This window comes from Carlito syrichta, unplaced genomic scaffold, assembly GCF_000164805.1.
Source record: "Carlito syrichta isolate Samal-C Ts95f unplaced genomic scaffold, Tarsius_syrichta-2.0.1 Scaffold315331, whole genome shotgun sequence".
In the NCBI taxonomy this organism is placed as follows: Eukaryota; Metazoa; Chordata; class Mammalia; order Primates; family Tarsiidae; genus Carlito; species Carlito syrichta.
Genome location: NW_007259427.1, coordinates 258,158 through 275,429, shown reverse-complemented (window position 1 = coordinate 275,429; position 17,272 = coordinate 258,158). Strand labels below are relative to the sequence as shown.

At 40.2% G+C, this 17,272-nt stretch overlaps 2 pseudogenes across 1 annotated transcript; one reads left to right on the top strand and one right to left on the bottom strand.

Moving 5' to 3' along the window:
* Positions 1-2,470: 2,470 nt before the first annotated feature.
* Positions 2,471-4,052, top strand: LOC103275122 (annotated as a pseudogene).
* An 11,305-nt stretch (positions 4,053-15,357) lies between these two features.
* LOC103275121 lies at positions 15,358-15,949 on the bottom strand (annotated as a pseudogene). Its single transcript, XR_002481246.1, has one exon. The product of XR_002481246.1 is annotated as a BCL2/adenovirus E1B 19 kDa protein-interacting protein 3 pseudogene (transcript).
* Between the last annotated feature and the right edge of the window lie 1,323 nt (positions 15,950-17,272).

The following is a 17,272-nucleotide window of genomic DNA, read 5'->3' as shown; positions in this document are numbered from 1 at the left end:
CTTATGTCACAAAACATCTCCACATTGAAACAAGAAGAAATCAAGACCCTACATGGACCAATAACAACCCAAGATTATGTCATAAGAAAATTACCTACACAAAAAAGCCCTGGACCAGATAGCTTTTCAGCAGAATTCTACAAAACATTCAAGGAGGAGCTGATACCAATCATATTGAAAGTATTTCAGCCAATCGAGAAAGATGGAACTCTCCCCAAGTCATTTTATGATGCTAACATCACATTGATACCCAAATTGGGTAAACATTCAACAAAGAAAGAGAACTACAGGCCAATATCCTTGATGAATATAGATACTAAAATTCTCAACAAGATTCTAGCAAACTTGATCCAACAACACATCTCAAAAATCATTCACCATGACCAAGTAGGCTCCATTCCACTTGCAGGGCTGGTTCAACATCTGCAAGACCATAATCGTAATTAAATACATCAACAGATGTAAAGACAAAAACCACATGATTATATCATTAGACATGAAAAAAGCTTTTGATAAAATCCAGCACCCATTCTTGATAAAATCCCTTGAACATCTAGACATAGATGGAACATACCTCAAATTAGTAAGAGTCATCTATGAGAAACCCACAGCCAATTAACTGCTAAACAGGCAGAAATTGGAATCATTTCCCATGAAAACCGGCACAAGACAAGGATGTCCACTCTTACCCCTCCTGTTCAACATAGTATTGGAAGTCCTAGAGCAATCAGACAAGAGAAAGAGATCAGGGTATCCAAATAGGAAAAGAGGAAGTCAAGTTATCCCTCTTTGCAGACGACTTGATTCTATACCTTGAAAACCCAAGAGAATCTGTTAAAAACCTTTTTGCATTGATAAAGGACTTTGGCAAAGTCTCAAGGTATAAAATAAATGTGCAAAAGACAGTCGTATTTCTTTTTTTTATCAATATTTTTTTATTATGATATTGTGGGGTACAGTTAAGTGTTAGGTATACAAATATGCTTCGTTCAGGCACCCTTGTTGATAAGAGGTGTCTCCCCATGACAGTCGCATTTCTATACACCAACAATAAACAAACAGAAACCCAAACAAAAAGCACAATCCCATTCACAATAGCCACACACACACACAAAAAGAGAATGCCTTGGCATCTCCCTAACCAGAGATGTAAAAGATCTTTACAACAAAAACTACAAAACATTGCCCAAAGAAATCAAAGATGACACAAACAAATGGAATAATATTCCATGCTCACGGGTTGGAAGAGTCAACATTGTTAAGATGTCCATCCTACCCAAGGTGATCTACAGATGTAACTCAATACCTATTACATTACCAGCAGCATTCTTCTCAGACCTGGAAACGACAGTACAAGAATTCATATGGAAATATAAATGACCACGAATAGCCAAAACAATCCTCAGCAAAAACAAAACAAAAAACAAAGTGGGAGGCATCACACTCCCAGACTCTAAACTTTATTTTAAATCTACAATAATCAAAACAGCCTGGTATTGGTACAAGAACAGACACATAGACCAATGGAACAGGACAGAGATTCCAGAAGCAAAACCTCAAATTCTTAACCAACTCATCTTGGACAAAGACTCCATCACCAACCACTGGGGAGAGGAGAACTTATTCAGTAAATGGTGCTGGGAAAACTGGCTGACCACATGCAGAAGATTAAAACAAGACCCCTACCTATCATCATACACAAAAGTCTACTCTAAATGGATCAAAGATCTAAACATAAAATTTCAAACTATAAGAACCTTAGAAAATGCAGGAGACACCCTTATGGAAATTGGAATTGGCAACCTATTCTTGATCAAAACCCCAAGTACCCATGCCATAAGAGATAAGACTGACAAGTGGGGCCTCATCAAACTGACAAGCTTCTGCAATACCAAAGAAACCATCAAGAGAGCAGGGAGACAGTCCACGAACTGGGAAAAAATATTTGCCAACTATATGTCTGACAAAGGCCTAACATCTTGGATCTACAAGGAAATCAAACATGCGGAAAAGAAAAAAATGGAAGCCCCATTACAAAGTGGGCAAAAGATATGAATAGGCACTTCTCAAAAGAAGACATATGAGCAGCCAACAGATACTTGAAAAAATGCTCAGCCTCACTAGTCATCAAAGAAATGAAAACACCATACTGAGGTGGCCCGAGTCATGGCTGCGGGGCAGCTGGCTGGGCTTAACACACCGGCTCCCCATCTGGGCTGAGGTGCCCGCTGCGCGCCCCTCCTGGAGGAAGAGAAGGAGGTGGCTGCGGTGGGAGGAGGAGTTGCCAGAGAGGAGGAGACATTCGTGCTGGCGCTGGGCGAGGAAGCAGAGCTGGCCGCCGCCGAAAATGGCTCCAAAGTTTAAATGAAGCTGGGAAAAATACATAGATGCAGCATTGCAGCCTCTCCAGATGTTTGGGGATAATATTTCAGAGAGAAATCGATCCCCTTGGATTAGGTAACTAGTCATAATGAAGAAAATTAGTCTTAAAACCTTCCGAAAATCTTTTAACGTGAATAAAAGTAAAGAAGACACTGATTTCATGGTAGTACAACTACCATCACTAGCCAATGACTTTGGAAAAGATGATTCCTTATGTGGTAGCTGCTATGGTAAAGAGATGGCCAGCTGTGATATCAACAATGAAGATGAAAAAAGCAGGAAAAAACAGATCAAAAAGTGAAAACCTGATAGGTACATTAAAAAGGAGACTTTCTGCAAAAACAGAAGCCGAAAGGCAAGGCCAGCACACCTTCTGGTAGCTCTGCTGATGAGGACACCTTCTCCTCTTCCTCAGCACCAATAGTGCTGTGAAGCTTTAAAGATGTGAGAGCTCAGAGGCTAATTAGGTCCACTTCCCTCCTCAGGCATCACTGTAGTCCCATGCCTTGGCCTCTTCGACCTACAAACTCTGAGGAGACGTGTATCAAGATGGAGGTGAGAGTCAAAGCCTTGGTCCACTCTTCCAGTCCAAGTCCAGCACTGAATGGCGTTTGGAAGGCCATCCACGACCTTCTGTCTGAGACCGCCTGCCAGAAGCAAGCAAATTCACGGAAGAGCTCGGCATCTCAGAATGGAGACTGGATGAACACGTGCCTGTAGTTATTGGACTTATGCCTCAGGACTACATTCATTATACCGTGCCTTTAGATGAGGGGATGTATCCTTTGGAAGGACCATGTGGCTATTGTCTGGACAGTTCTCCTCCCGTGGAAGTCTCTGCAGTTCCTCCTCAAGAAAGGAAGGTGCTCCTTCCCTGAAGATGAGAGTCAGGTAGACCAGGACCTAGTCGTTGCCCCAGAAATCTTTGTGGATCAGTCCTTGAATGGCTTGTGGCACCACGGGAGTCATGTTGCGAGTCCTTCTACTCTCACCATTGCTACTTCCAATGCAGAATAATCAAATCCAAAGGAACTTCAGTGGACTTACTGGCACAGATGCCCACGTGGCTGAAAGCATGTGCTGTCATTTGAATTTTGATCCTAATTCTGCTCCTGGGGTTGCAAGAGTTTGTGACTCGGTGCAGAGTAGTTAGTGGTCTCATGGTTGTGACAAGCCTTACAGAGGAACTGAAAACACTTGCAAAACAAGGATGGTACTGGGAACCCATCACATGCCGGGAGGCAGAAGGGACGCTGGCAAACGTGTCGGATGGTTCTTTTCTTGTTCGGGACAGTTCTGATGACTGGTATCTTTTAAGCTTGCACTTTCGCTCCCATGGCAAAACACTTCACACTAGAGTTGAGCATTCAAATGGTAGGTTTAGCTTTTATGAACAGCCAGATGTGGAAGGACATATGTCCATAGTTGATCTAACTGAGCATTCAATCAGGGACTCTGAAAATGGAGCTTTTTGTTATTCAAGGTCTCGGCTGCCTGGATCTGCAACTTACCCTGTCAGACTGACCAACCCAGTGTCCGGGTTCATGCAGGTGCGTTCTCTGCAGTACCTGTGTCGTTTTGTTATACGTCAGTATGCAAGAATAGACTTAATTCAGAAGTTACCTTTGCCAAACAAAATGAAGGATTATTTACAGGAGAAGCACTACTGAAAGAGTGAGAACCCTGCATCTTGCACTCTGGGAATAAGAAAAAGAGATTGAAAGTCAGTTTACAAACTCATTACCATCAGAATCTTTTGCTGCCATAACTATTTTAGTTTCATGTATAAAAGAGTCATCAGTTTGTTTAGGGGTAGAAAAGTGTCCACAAGGTGTCTTGGGTTGATTTTGGTTTCTTTGAAAAGGGAAGTCTTTGAGATTTTAGAAGTGTGAATTATTTTTCATCAATGTGCAAAATAATCACAATGTGAATTATCAAATTCTCCTTAACGCCCCCCATCCTTTGTTGCTATTCACTGTGATTTTTATGCATTAAAAGCACAGTTCATGTGCATTCAACCCTAGTAAAGTTTAATGAAACCTATTGAATGAAAATTACTGTCTTTTTAAATAGCCCATTTTCAAAAGATAGTGTTGAATAAATATACCAGTGTGATAAAACACAGAATTTACATATACACTGAAAATGTTTTTTTAATCTCATACTTTAAAAAGTTTTTTTTTAGAATTATGACATAATCTAGGGTAATGGAATGCAGATCTACAACATATCTTTTACAGCATTCTTTTCTAAATTATTTTGAAGGTTGTGGTGATTTTTTGGTTGTGAAAAGTTGAATTTTTCTGTTGCCTTCATTTCATAGTGTGATTTGTTTATTTTAATAAATGACCTTACATCAAAAGTTGTAAAGAAATGTATACCACCAATTTAGAAATTGTTGCCTTTTCCGTCATTAAACTCGGGTTCAGATTGGCATAACATATAAAGACCTATGGGGCTAGAACTATTATTAAAGAAATATTAGATGATCATAGTTTCCTGTAATAGTATTTTTTGTGTTATCTATACTTTCCTTTGGTAAAATGTTTTATTTGTGATTTCTTTAGTTAGTCAACATTTCCTTGAGTAAACTTGATTGTACAACTAATTTTCATAAATGGACCGAATTCATTTGCAACATTAAAGTTGATATGAAGTTTTAAATGGATTTAAATAGAAAGGAAACATTGACTTAAGGTTGGATTTATATTTTTCTATTATGCAGTCACTATAGAAATGTGCTGGATATAACCCCCTATGACTTTAGTTAAAAAATTGTGGAAATCTTTGGAGCAATTTTTCTTACAATACAAAAAAAAATTGTATCAGATTCTCTTCCATTTAAAAATAGACTTTTATTTGTTTATTTCTTAATTTAGCCAAGTCTTAAGTAATTTGGCATCAATTAGTTATTTTATCTCTTTGAGTCAGTTTTAGGGAAGGGGATGTTATGCTCAATCATTTTTAGTTATTTTGATGAAATACAGAGTGTTTATTCAGTTCACAACTTTGCAGTGTATATAGTATTTTGGGATTGCCCTGTCCAGAAAATGTTTCCAGCTACACAGTTTTAAAGGAAAATGCTTCCATCGCAAATAAAACATGTCACGTGAGATGTTTCTTTGTCACTTAAAATTTTTCTTTTATTCACTTTAAACACAAAGGTCTTTGTTCAAACTTAATGGCTTTTTCAATTCAAACATATAGCTATTCGTACTTTTCTTTCTTTCTTTTTTTCCCCCTGAAACTGAGATAACTGAACTGAAAAGGCACAATACCACAATATTATGGTGTTATGTATGGTATTTTGACTTAAAGGGGAAAAGGTACTTAATTTTGGTGGAATGTTGATTGTACCTTGTTATAAAGACTGCTCTTTCATTTTCCGATATGTTTTCACCTAGTAAGATAGAATATGGAGTATACTGTAATAATATAAGTGTTCACTATAAGCTATTGGGATTAAGAACTATCAACAGAGCTGTAAGCTTGTTATCAAATTAATGTGAGACATTTAAACTATTTTTTTGCAAAACTATTTATTTTAAACAACTTAAAATATATCTAGGGCGAGTTAAAAGTCCCTGTGCATCTGTATTAGATGGCAGGTATTGTCACAGTCACTGTGCGTTAATAATAAGTGTTGAAATGGCTTCTCCCTGTCTCCAGAAGCATTTACACGTCCTCCTTGTGAGATCATGGTGCACAGGGGTCTTTGGACTACCCTGAACCCATCTTATGTGGACATAGCCTGTTCCTGCATTTTCTCATGATATCATGTATTTCAGGTCTATCCACTTAATGCTAAGATCATTCTGATTTTCATCTAAATGTTTTAAAAATTGTATTATGTGTTTTAGTGGAGGACAAGTCTTGATACTGTTTTAACTCAGAAATTTTGATATGCTTTTGTGTATTCATACTATATAATACTTTAAAGTAATATGCCCTATTCTAATTCAGTTTGAAATTGTTAGATTCTGATAGTATAATAAAAACAAAATATTTGCCAAAAAATTAAATTTGCAAACAGAAAGGCACGTAGCAATATTTTCTACATTTGTGTAGGAAGATGCCCCTTTGGGATAGGGGAGCACAACATAATGCGAAAGATTGGCTTTATGTGATACTAAAGTAGTCTGGTTACTAAAGTGGAAAGGGGGAAAAAGAAAGAGATAATTTCATCCCATAGTTTGATTTAGATACAATTTGGTTACATTTTTTGAATTCTATTGAAAGGCAACATACATGCTAGGGACACAACCTATAAGTGATTTTTAAATATGGGTGTCTAGAAATCTGAGAAAAAGAAAACAAGAAAACTGTATCCGTCTGCCATAATAAATGAACCAGAATTGTTTTCTATCAAATTCTTCATCACAAAACTTGATGGAGGCCAGAAGCAAATTTCAGGCTTATTAGGACACTGTTATACATTTTCATAAAAAGAAAGTTGTAGAAAGTACTTGAAAAATATCTCACTCTCTTTCTGTCTATTGGAAACTATTTTCTTTCTACTTGGTGCAATAACCTGGAATTTTAGAAGGTCAAAATATATCACAGGAAATGAACATAGAACTAAAAATAGTTTTTAAGGAAACCAACTACACAGGGCAACCATTTTGCTATTCAGGAAAATCATGCACCAAAAGGCGAAATCACTGGCTTATAGGAGATAAAACCTAAAGTATACATTATAACTTCTGAGCCAGCATTACTGAACAGGATAAAAGTTACTAAAATCATACATAAGTTTATGCAACGTCCCTGCTAGTGCTACAAATCTAAATATCTTTGTAACAATGCTTTCAGAAATGCCAGTTTTAATTACTATGTCTTTCACATTATATATGACAGATGCTTTATGAATGGTTCAAAAATAATATAGTTTCGTTTAAATCTTAATTGCTTTTCATTGAATGTGAAGTCTTAATTTGAAAATGAAATTACACTACCAGCAATAGACAGTTTTGTTGGCTACTCTAATAAGGAACAATAACCAGTTCCATAAGTAACTTTAAAATTCTAAAGGTATTGGTATGCTAGCAATTACAAATTTTGCTTCCTTTAATACTTTTAAAATCCTGTATAGAAGGTTTTTTATAAACATCCTTTTTAAAATCAACCGTAACATGGCAAAATGCATAGTTGCTATTTCTGAAAAGTGATCCAAACTCTACATCCAGAGGTGATGAAAAATGCTTATAGAATTTTGTAATGAGTATACATGTTGAGTTAAAGAAATTTCATAGTTGTTGGAGTGCCATGAAATTAATACTTGCAATTCAGGTTGCTGTAGTTTATACTTTTTTCTGTATGTTTCAAATCAGGCGTTTACGATTTGTACTGAGAACACCACAGAACGAATTATCCAAAGTCCATTGATTTTAATACATGTTTTGGTTTGTAAACAAATTATGGTAATTTCTTGCACATTTTTGGAAATTAATTGTATAAGAATTTACGTATCTGCTTCTAGATACAGTGTGTAAATAAATATTTCATTTATTTACGAAAAATAAAATACAAGAAAAAGAAACAACAACAAACAAACAAAAAAACACCATACTGAGATACCATCTAATTCCAGTCCAGATGGCCATCATCAAATAACCCAACAACAGATGCTGGAGAGGATGCGGGGAAAAGGAAACAATTCTACACTGTTGGTGGGAGAGTAAACTAGTACAACCTCTGTGGAAAACAGTTTGGCAATTCCTAAAAGGTCTAAAAGTCGACCTTTCATATGACTCCACAATCCCCGTCCTAGAAATATACCCCGAGGAACTCAAGTCACTCTATTAAAAAGATACATGCATATGTATGTTTATTGCAGCATTATTCATGATAGCAAAAACATGGAACCAACCATGCTGCCCATCAAAAGAGGACTGGATAAAAAAATGTGGTACATATACACAATGGAATATTACGTAGCCATAAAGAAGGACAAAATTATGAACTTCACAGCAACTTGGATGGACTTAGAGTCTATAATACTGAGTGATCTATCACATAAACAAAGAACTGAGTATCACATGTTCTTACTCATAAGTGGACGTTGAACAATTATCGTAATACTATAAGAAAAGGATTGTCAGTAATGGAAAATTGCTGGGGGTGGGGGGCGGGATTGACAGTAGTGGGATTCTGCTGGGGAGCGGGGAGCACACCTCATCAACAAAGGTACCTGCATAACAAACATTTGTATACTTAACCCTGAATGGTACCCCACATGTTTAAAATTAAAAATTAAAAAAAAAAATCCCAGTCTTACCAGGCTATTGTGGCTTTCATCTGGTGTCAGAGGTCTCTGGGTATGTTGGGGGTTTTCTTTTTCTTTTTTTTTTTGAGTTGGAGTCTCACTCTGTCGCCCAGACTGGAGTGCAGTAGCCGCTCCCGGCCACCGCAGCCTCAACCTGCTGGGCTCTGGCGATCCTTCTGCCTCAGCCTTTCAAGTAGCTGGAACTACAGGCGCGTGCTGCCATGCCTGGATAATTTTTTGATTTATTGTAGAGATAAGGTCTCACCAAGTTGCCCAGGCGGGTCTCGAACCCGCAGGCTCAGGCAATCCACTCATCTTGGCCTCCCAAAGCACGGGATTACAGGCTGAGCCGCCGAGCCCGACTTGTGGGGGTTTTCTTCTGGGGCTGTTTGATGGGGTGTGTGAGAAATCCTCCTTCTCGTTAGAGTTTGTGTTTTTAGCTCCACTTGCTGGTTGCAATAACTATGGTCACTCATTCCTGAGTTTCCAGCACTTGGGAGCTTAACTCTCAGGGTCTGTTTTTCCAAAGAAGTTCCTTGGTCCAGTTCATTCTAAGATGAACTTTTTTCTACTGTGAGGTCCCAGTCTGGCCCATGGGCAGCACTGAGATATTCTTATACTGCTGGACTCTGGAGAGGCTGCTGTTCACAGGGCTTTTTGGCCTTTGAGCACGGTGAAGCCTCTCACCTTCAGTCTCTCCCACCAGGTGCTAGATCCTGCATCTCCCACCTACCAGGAGACACATGTCAAACTCTCCACATAGCTGTTGTCAAGCCTCTCACACTTGGTTAAGGTGAGACAGAAGCATACTCTCTCTCCTCCATGGAGCAGGAGAGGTTGAGGGAAAAGCCCACCCAGAGATTGGCCCTTGCAATGCTGATTACAGAGAAAGGCTTGTAGATGTTTCCATGGACTTGTTCTATAACTAATTGCTTCAGCGAAGAAGGCTTTTTCACCTTTGGGGCCTGAAGAATTTGAATCCGTCAGGACCACTGGTTCTATTAAGTGTAGAAGAATAAAAGCCATAATTATCTGGCTTACTGGTACACTCCATATGTAGAGAAGGAAAGGAGAAAGCAGGCAAACTGTATCAGTGCTGTTACACTTTGTGTTGTTGGTTTTTTTTGAGTTGGAGTCTCACTCTGTCGCCCAGACTGGAGTGCAGTGGCATGCTCCTGGCCACCACAACCTTGACCTGCTGGGCTCCAGCGATCCTTCCGCTTTAGCCTTCCAAGTAGCCGGAACTACAGGCACATGCTACCACACCCGGCTAATTTTTGATGTATTGTAGAGACGAGGTCTCACCAAGTTGCCAAGGCGGGATCTCGAACCCGCCGGCTCAAGCAATCCACACCTTGGCCTCCCAAAGCGCTGGGATTACAGGCTGAGCCATTGCACCCGGCCAGTGCTGTAACACTTTGTTTGTGAAACTGTTTGATGTATTTTTTCCTGCTCTGTGAGATGGCTCAAACCCTGTCCTCATTCTAAACTGTTGGTTCCTTGGGGCTTCTGTTTCCATGGTTATTTCTGACACCTGACTCTTCTTTTCCCCATGGCCCTCTGCTCCCTACTATGTTGTTCACATGAGAAATTCAGCCTTTCTGCAATTTCCCAGAAACACACTCACCTTGTAAGGTCTTTGTGGAGGTAGCAAACTAAGAAACTTGGCACAGAGGCCCATGCAAACATATAAAACTGAGCATTAAGCATCCTTTTTACTAAGAGTCCCTGGCCTACCCCATGGCTGGGTATTTAATTGATTATCTCCCCCTATATAATATTTCACATGGGCTGGGCACGGTGTCTCACGCCTGTAATCCTAGCACTTTGGGAGGCAGAGGCAAGAGGATTGCCTGAGCCCAGGGGTTTGAGACCAGCCTGAGAAACTTGGGGAGACCTTATCTCTACAATAAATTAAAAAATTAGCCAAGTAAGTTGGTGCATGCCTGTAGTTTCAGCTACTTGGAAGGCTGAGGCAGGAGTACCATGTGAACCCATCAGGTCGAGGTTGCAGTAGGTGTGAGCATGCCTCTGAATTCCAGCCTGGGTGACAGAGTGAGACTCAGACAAAAAAAAAAAAAAATTCCACACGGCTGTCATTTCAAAGGTTGATTTGGCTTAAAATTCAAGTTCCTTTGCCATGTAGAGAGATTTAGTCTTTGGTCACCTTGACCCTAATACATGTCTTCATGCTGTCTTTCCCCTGAAAGCTACTTAAATAGGTATTTTCCCAACAAAGAGATTTGTATTTAGCTGTTGTTGTTATCTATTAAGATAGTTACATTGAGGTGGGCTTGGTGGCTCAGCCTGTAATCCCACGCACTGGGAGGCTGAGGTGAGTGGATTGCCTGAGCCCGCGGGTTCGAGACCCGCCTGGGCAATTTGACTAGACTTCATCTCTACAATAAATCAAAAATCAGCCAGGCGTGGTAGCGCACGCCCGTAGTTCCGGCTACTCGGAAGGCTGAGACTGAAGGATCGCCGGAGCCCAGCAGGCGAGGCTGCGGTGGCTGGGAGCGGCCACTGCACTCCAGTCTGGGCGACAGAGTGAGACTCCAAACAAAAAAAAAAAAAAAAAAAAAAAAGACAGTTACATTTTCAGTACACTCCACCTGGGCTGGGCTTTTGTTTTCCTGCTTTTTCCCCTAGTGCCAAGAACGGTGCCTGAAACACATAGGCAACAGATGAATGTGGAGTGAATTCATTTTCCTCACATAAAGCATTTGCAGTCTCTTGCAGAAGTGCCCCCAGAAGGTTGTTCCCATAAGGTTTGTAAATAGAAGAAAAATACCAGATTTAGTTGTGGCATGTCTTTGGGTCTTATGTGGTGTGCTGCTTTCTGGGTCAGCCCGGTGAGGTCTAGATCCACAGAGAGTTCCATGTCTTCTCTAGGACGCCAATTTTCTGCACTAGGCCTCTTCTACCCTTGACAGGTACTCCCGGGGCTGGGGGATGCATGCATGCATGGAAGAATTGCCCTTGACCAAGCACAGGTCCCTAGACCAGATTCTGGGTGACTTGGCTCTCAGTAGCATCTTCTTGGGCATACTTTTTTCCTGTAGGGGGCGCCAAATCCCAACCTTTCTCCTGCTACACTTTTTTACCCTCTGGTTCCTGGTAGTTGCAAAATGTGCCTCTGGATGGGCACCTGCCTCTGCAACCCCTCCATCCAGAGGTTTGGCTTCCAGGAGAGAGAAAGTCATGGAATGTCCCTGGAGCTCATTTTCTCTTGGAGACAACATGGCTCACCTCTTCGTCTCCACCTTCATTGGCCAGTACCACCCAGACAAATTGCAGTTTCTAAATGACCAGGACTGGATCACTGGCATCTTGTTAGAAATGCACTTCTTCTCCTAAATCACCAACAAACACAAAGGGAGTGTTTCCTTTTCACGACGTTTCAAGGCTTTCCCAGCAGAACTTCACTGTGTGGTTATCCAAGGATTAGTTGCTTCCCTCTCAGATACATTCTGCATTAGTTAGTGCCCACTTGAAAGTTAGTAAGCAAGCTTTCCACAGTGGCAATGTCGTAACTGATAAGGCTTGATTATTGTTAACTGAAAACTTTTCCCAGTACCCTGTCATGACGACTGGCACTGGTAATTTTTGACAGTCTCCATGGAAACTAAGCAAAAATAAAAGTTACTAGACAAATGATCACAAGACACATGTAACTCTTTATCTCAGGTGTTGAAAATTTTTAAAAATTAAATTTTCCCTTGTTTGTTTCTTTCTCCTTGCCTTCCTTTTTCTGAGTCACTCAGGCTGGAGTGCCGTGGCATGATCACAGCCTTGACCTCTGAGCTCACTCAGGTGATCCTTCTGCCTCAGCTTTCCAAATGGCGAAGACTACAGGTGTGCACCACCACACCTAGCTAATTTTTTGATTTTTTTTTGTAGAGACAAGATCTCACTATGTTGCCCAAGCTGGCCTCAAACTCCTGGGCTCAAGCAATCCTCATGCTTCAGTCTTCCAGAGTATGGGATTACAGGTATGAGCCACCCTAACATTTTATTTTACTGAGGTATAGATTATATACTGTGGAAAACATACATCTAAAGGGTACAACTCAGAAAAAATCTGAATATGTATATATGCCTGCAATCACTACTCAGATCAAGATATAGCTTATTTCTAGAATGCTGTTGGGTTGCCTTATGCTCCTTCTCTAAGCTGATGTCACCCCAAAGATAACCCCTATTCTGATTTATAGCAGATTAGTTTTTGCCTGTTTGGGGAAATATGTAAACAAACTTTTTAGTAACTGGCTTCTTTTAATCAACGTTATGTCTGCCAAAGTGATCCCTGTTGTGTGTTGCAATGGTTTCTTTTTTGTTGCTGTGTAGTATTCCATTGTATGATATATCACAATTTATTTAACCATTTTTCTCCTGATGGACATTTCAGATGTTTCCAGTTTGGGGTTTTAATGAAAATAAGACTGCTATAAATATTCTTATAGATATCTTTGTAGCGAAGTTCAATTTATAAGTCATTTATTTTACAGGTAGTGTTTTTTGTCTTGTAATCAACATGGTAAAGGGTCCTGGCTTTACCAATTTCTGGCTTTGCAAGTTCGTAAACTTGAATTCTGTCAGCCTATTTAAGGTTGTTCAGGCCTGGAGAAGCGATTCAGAACCAAACTCACAATAGGAAACACATATGAGAAGTTTCTTTTTTTCTTTTTCTTTTTCTTTTTGAGTCGAAGCATCACTCTGTCTCCCAGGCTAGAATGTAGTAGAACAATTAATCACAGCTACTGCCACCTTGACCTGCCGGGCTCAGGCGATCCTTCTGCCTCAGCCTTCCAAGTAGCTGGGAGTACAGGCGTGTATCACCATATCTGGCTACTTTTTTTTTTTTTCTGTTGGAGTCTCACTCTGTTGCTCAGGCTGAAGTGCAGTGGCACGCTCACGACCACCCCAGCGTCGACCAGCTAGGCTCCAACGATCCTTCCACCTCAGCCTTCCAAGTAGCTGGAACTACAGGTGCAGGCTACCACGCTCGGCTAATTTTTGATTTATTGTAGAGATGAGTTCTCGCCAAGTTGCCCGGGCTGGTCTCAAACCCAGGGCTCAGGCAATCCACTCGCCTTGGCCTCCCAAAGTGCTGGGATTACAGGCGTGGGTCACTGTGCCCGGCATCTGAAGGTATTTTGTTGACTAAAAATATTGATTGCAAAGTTTATTTTAACATGAGACTAATGTATAGGTCCCAGAGATAATTTATGCATTCACGATTTACAATGAAATCCATCCATTTCAGGTTCCAAAAACCTGAGAAAACAGATGATCAATCACAATGTTGCTTGGTGAACATGGATTTAGAAAGAAAAATAATTACATAAGGATCCAATGAATATTTACCACAAGCCTTGAAAGAATCGAAGGAATCATCTCTGTTACTCTGTAGAGTTCAGCATTTTCTTTCATTTTTCTGAGTTGGAGTCTCACTCCGTTGCCCAGACTGGAGTGCCATGGCACACTCATAGCCACCCCAGCATTGACCAGCTGGACTCTGGCGATCCTTTCTCCTCAGCCTTCCAAGTAGTGGAACTATAGGTGTGCACTACTATGCCCGGCTAATTTATTATTTGTTGTAGAGACGAGGTCTCGCCAAGTTGCCCAAGCTGGTCTCGATTCCGCGGGCTCAGGTAATCCACTCACCTCGGTCTCCCAAAGTGCTGGGATTACAGCTAAGCCACCAAGCCCGGCAAGAGTTCAGTATCTTCTGTACCAGGGATCCCCTAGACTTGTGCATTTGTAGCTGGGTGATGTCTATGTGTGTGTTACTCCATTTTTTCTATTGATTCATTTCTTTTTTTCTCACTAAGTCATAAAAACCTAGTATATTTGTAATTTCCTCCAGTTTGTCTTTCAGTACTTTATTTATGGTATTTTATTTTTGCCCAGAGGAAGTTTAAGATTTTATTTTATTTTTTGAAGGATTTGGCAAAGATTTATTTTTTTTCCATTTCCAGTCTTTTAAAGTTAATACAGATTTGCTTGGAACAAAGCTGATTTCAAGAGCACACAAAAGTTGGGCACAAAGGATAGGATTAAATTCAGCAATTCAGGTGCCTCCAACAGAAAACCGAGCGTAAAGCCTGAAAAAGTCCTTCCACTGCAAAGCCAAGAACAGCTGATTGTATGAATCTTACAGTGGAGGCTGCAGCTGTACCTTGGCTTCTATTTATTACTTATTAGGAACAGTTAGCACAATTAACAGTTAACACATAGTCTTTAGTAGACAACTTGCATCCATTTCAATTAAATAATATTTTCTACAAGAGTGTGAATAAGGCCACAATATATTGGACAAACTCCTTAAGGTAGTGATTTTACTATCAATGTTATTCATTCTTTTGAAATATAAAGTGTTTTATCTGAATTAAGGTTACAGTTAATTTTTAAGATACTTCATACATCATGACTAGTATCTGAAAATTTATACTTAGATGTTTATGTCTAACATTCAAAGAAATTGTTGCAGTCTGACATGCTTATTAATTGATCCCACAGGTATAATTACAGGCCAGCATGATTTTAGTGTCTATTCTTTCATTTCACTAAATTAGGAATGCGGCATTTACAGAGCAAGTGAACACAAGTGATGCAGCCACCCAAAGACCCTAACTGCTCTTCAGTTAGCTACGGTGCAAGCTCAGATAGAATCCACTGTATGAACAAAGTCGGTTTCCAATTCTTCATCAAAAGGTGCTGGTGGAGGTTGTCAGGCACCTTCCATTGTAGATCCCCAGTCCAATGGCCAGCAGATGAGACAGCAGCAGAGATGGAAGAAACACTTTTAGAAATTCTGCTGAGAATATGCCCCCTTCCTTCATAACACTTGTGTTTCTCATGCTGAGAGCAACCGTGCGCTTGGGGTGTTGGAAGAGGAACTCTTTGGGGAGGAATGTTTTCTGGCCCACTTGACCAATCCCAGACCCAATCTAAGTTTTTCTTCAAGATGCTTTCAACTTCTTTCCTTCTCTCAACGTAATCTTCTTCGGACTGGGAACTGTTTTCCTCTCCAATGCTATGGGTGTCTGTTTCAGAAGCTCTGTTAGTATCCTGGGGTGTCTGTGAGCGAGGTGGTCTGTCACAGTGAGAACTCTTGGAGCTACTCCATCCAGACTCATGCTGGGCATCCAGCAGTGTTTTGTCCATGTCACCATGATAAATAGAAACCGAGGCTGGGACACTGCTCCCGTTCCCATTATTGCTAAAGTGCAATTCTACCCAGGAGCCCTGCCGTCTTTCCTCCTGCAGCCCGGGCACCCGGCTCTGTGCCATGCACGGGAGGGCGATCACAGGCGGGCTCTTCAGTGGCCTGTGGGCTGCACCTGGGCGGCCTAAGATTTTAACTTAGCATAATTTCTGAAACAATTTTTGTCCAATGAAACTAGAAGTCATGGCACTTTTTACAGAACACACTGAAATATGTTGACATTTATTTTGTCTTGTCAACTAGAAATAGTTTTTACCAGAGAAAACTTGTTTTGGACACATACATATAGTAAAAAAAATACATTCTTAAAAATTCAGTAAATATTATTTTGTTATCAGGTTATTGTTTTAACTATTTACTGGTGATGCTCATTTGCAGACAAGACTGGCAGGTGTCAAAAATCTTAGAAAGGGTTTGCAAGAAAAACATAGTCTTGAGAAAATTCTTTCCATAATCTTACTATTATTCTGTGGATTGATGACATAGGAATTGTCATTGTATGATTTTAGTGCAAACCATGTTGGTCCATTTCATGGAAAAATGAATGTTCCTTGTGAAGGAACACATCCAAGAAACATAGTTTGCAAATCCCTATATCATACTTCTCAATCATTTTCCCTCTGTAGGTCCTTCATACAGAAGTTTGAAAAAAAATGTGTGGACCAAAATCTTTCAATTCATTAAAAAAACTGGCACAAGTTTCAAAATAAAAAAGATAAAGCCAAAATTTTAAAAATTGACCATAAAAATGATAATGGTTTCATATTGGTGGGAGGAGTACTATTGTTTGAAATAATTCACAAGGTGTCTATATACAAACTTGATAAAAAACTTAAATTACAGGTTAAGTTCAGCTTGGCGCAGTGGCTCTTGCCTGTAAGCCCAGCAATTTGGGTAGCCGAGGCAGGAGGACTGCTTGAGCCCAAGAGTTCAAGACCAGCCTGGGAAAAATAGTGATCAAAAATAATTTAACTGGGCATGGTGGCATGTACTTGTAGTCCCAGTTATTCAAGAGGCTGAGGCAGAAGGATTGTCTGAACCCCGAAAGTTGAGGCTGCAATGAGCCATGATGGTGCCACTGAACTCCAGCCTGGGTGACAAAGTGAGACATTGATTTAAGAAAAAAAGCTCCACCTTGAACTTTACTTCTAATCTATAGAATATAAGTTCAAATGAGAAGTCATTAAGAATTGTAGCAAGCACTGAGGAGCTCTGTTAGATGGAGCTGAGGTTTACAGAAATGATGGACAGAGCTCACTGGTGACCATGCTCAGGGCTCCATCAGATGCTCAACCAGCCAGCACGTCACACAGATATGATGGAGAAGCATTCCTCCTGCAGTCTGGCTTTGTTCAGCCCTGAAAGTCATTCTTCATATTCTGGTTCAAGCATTT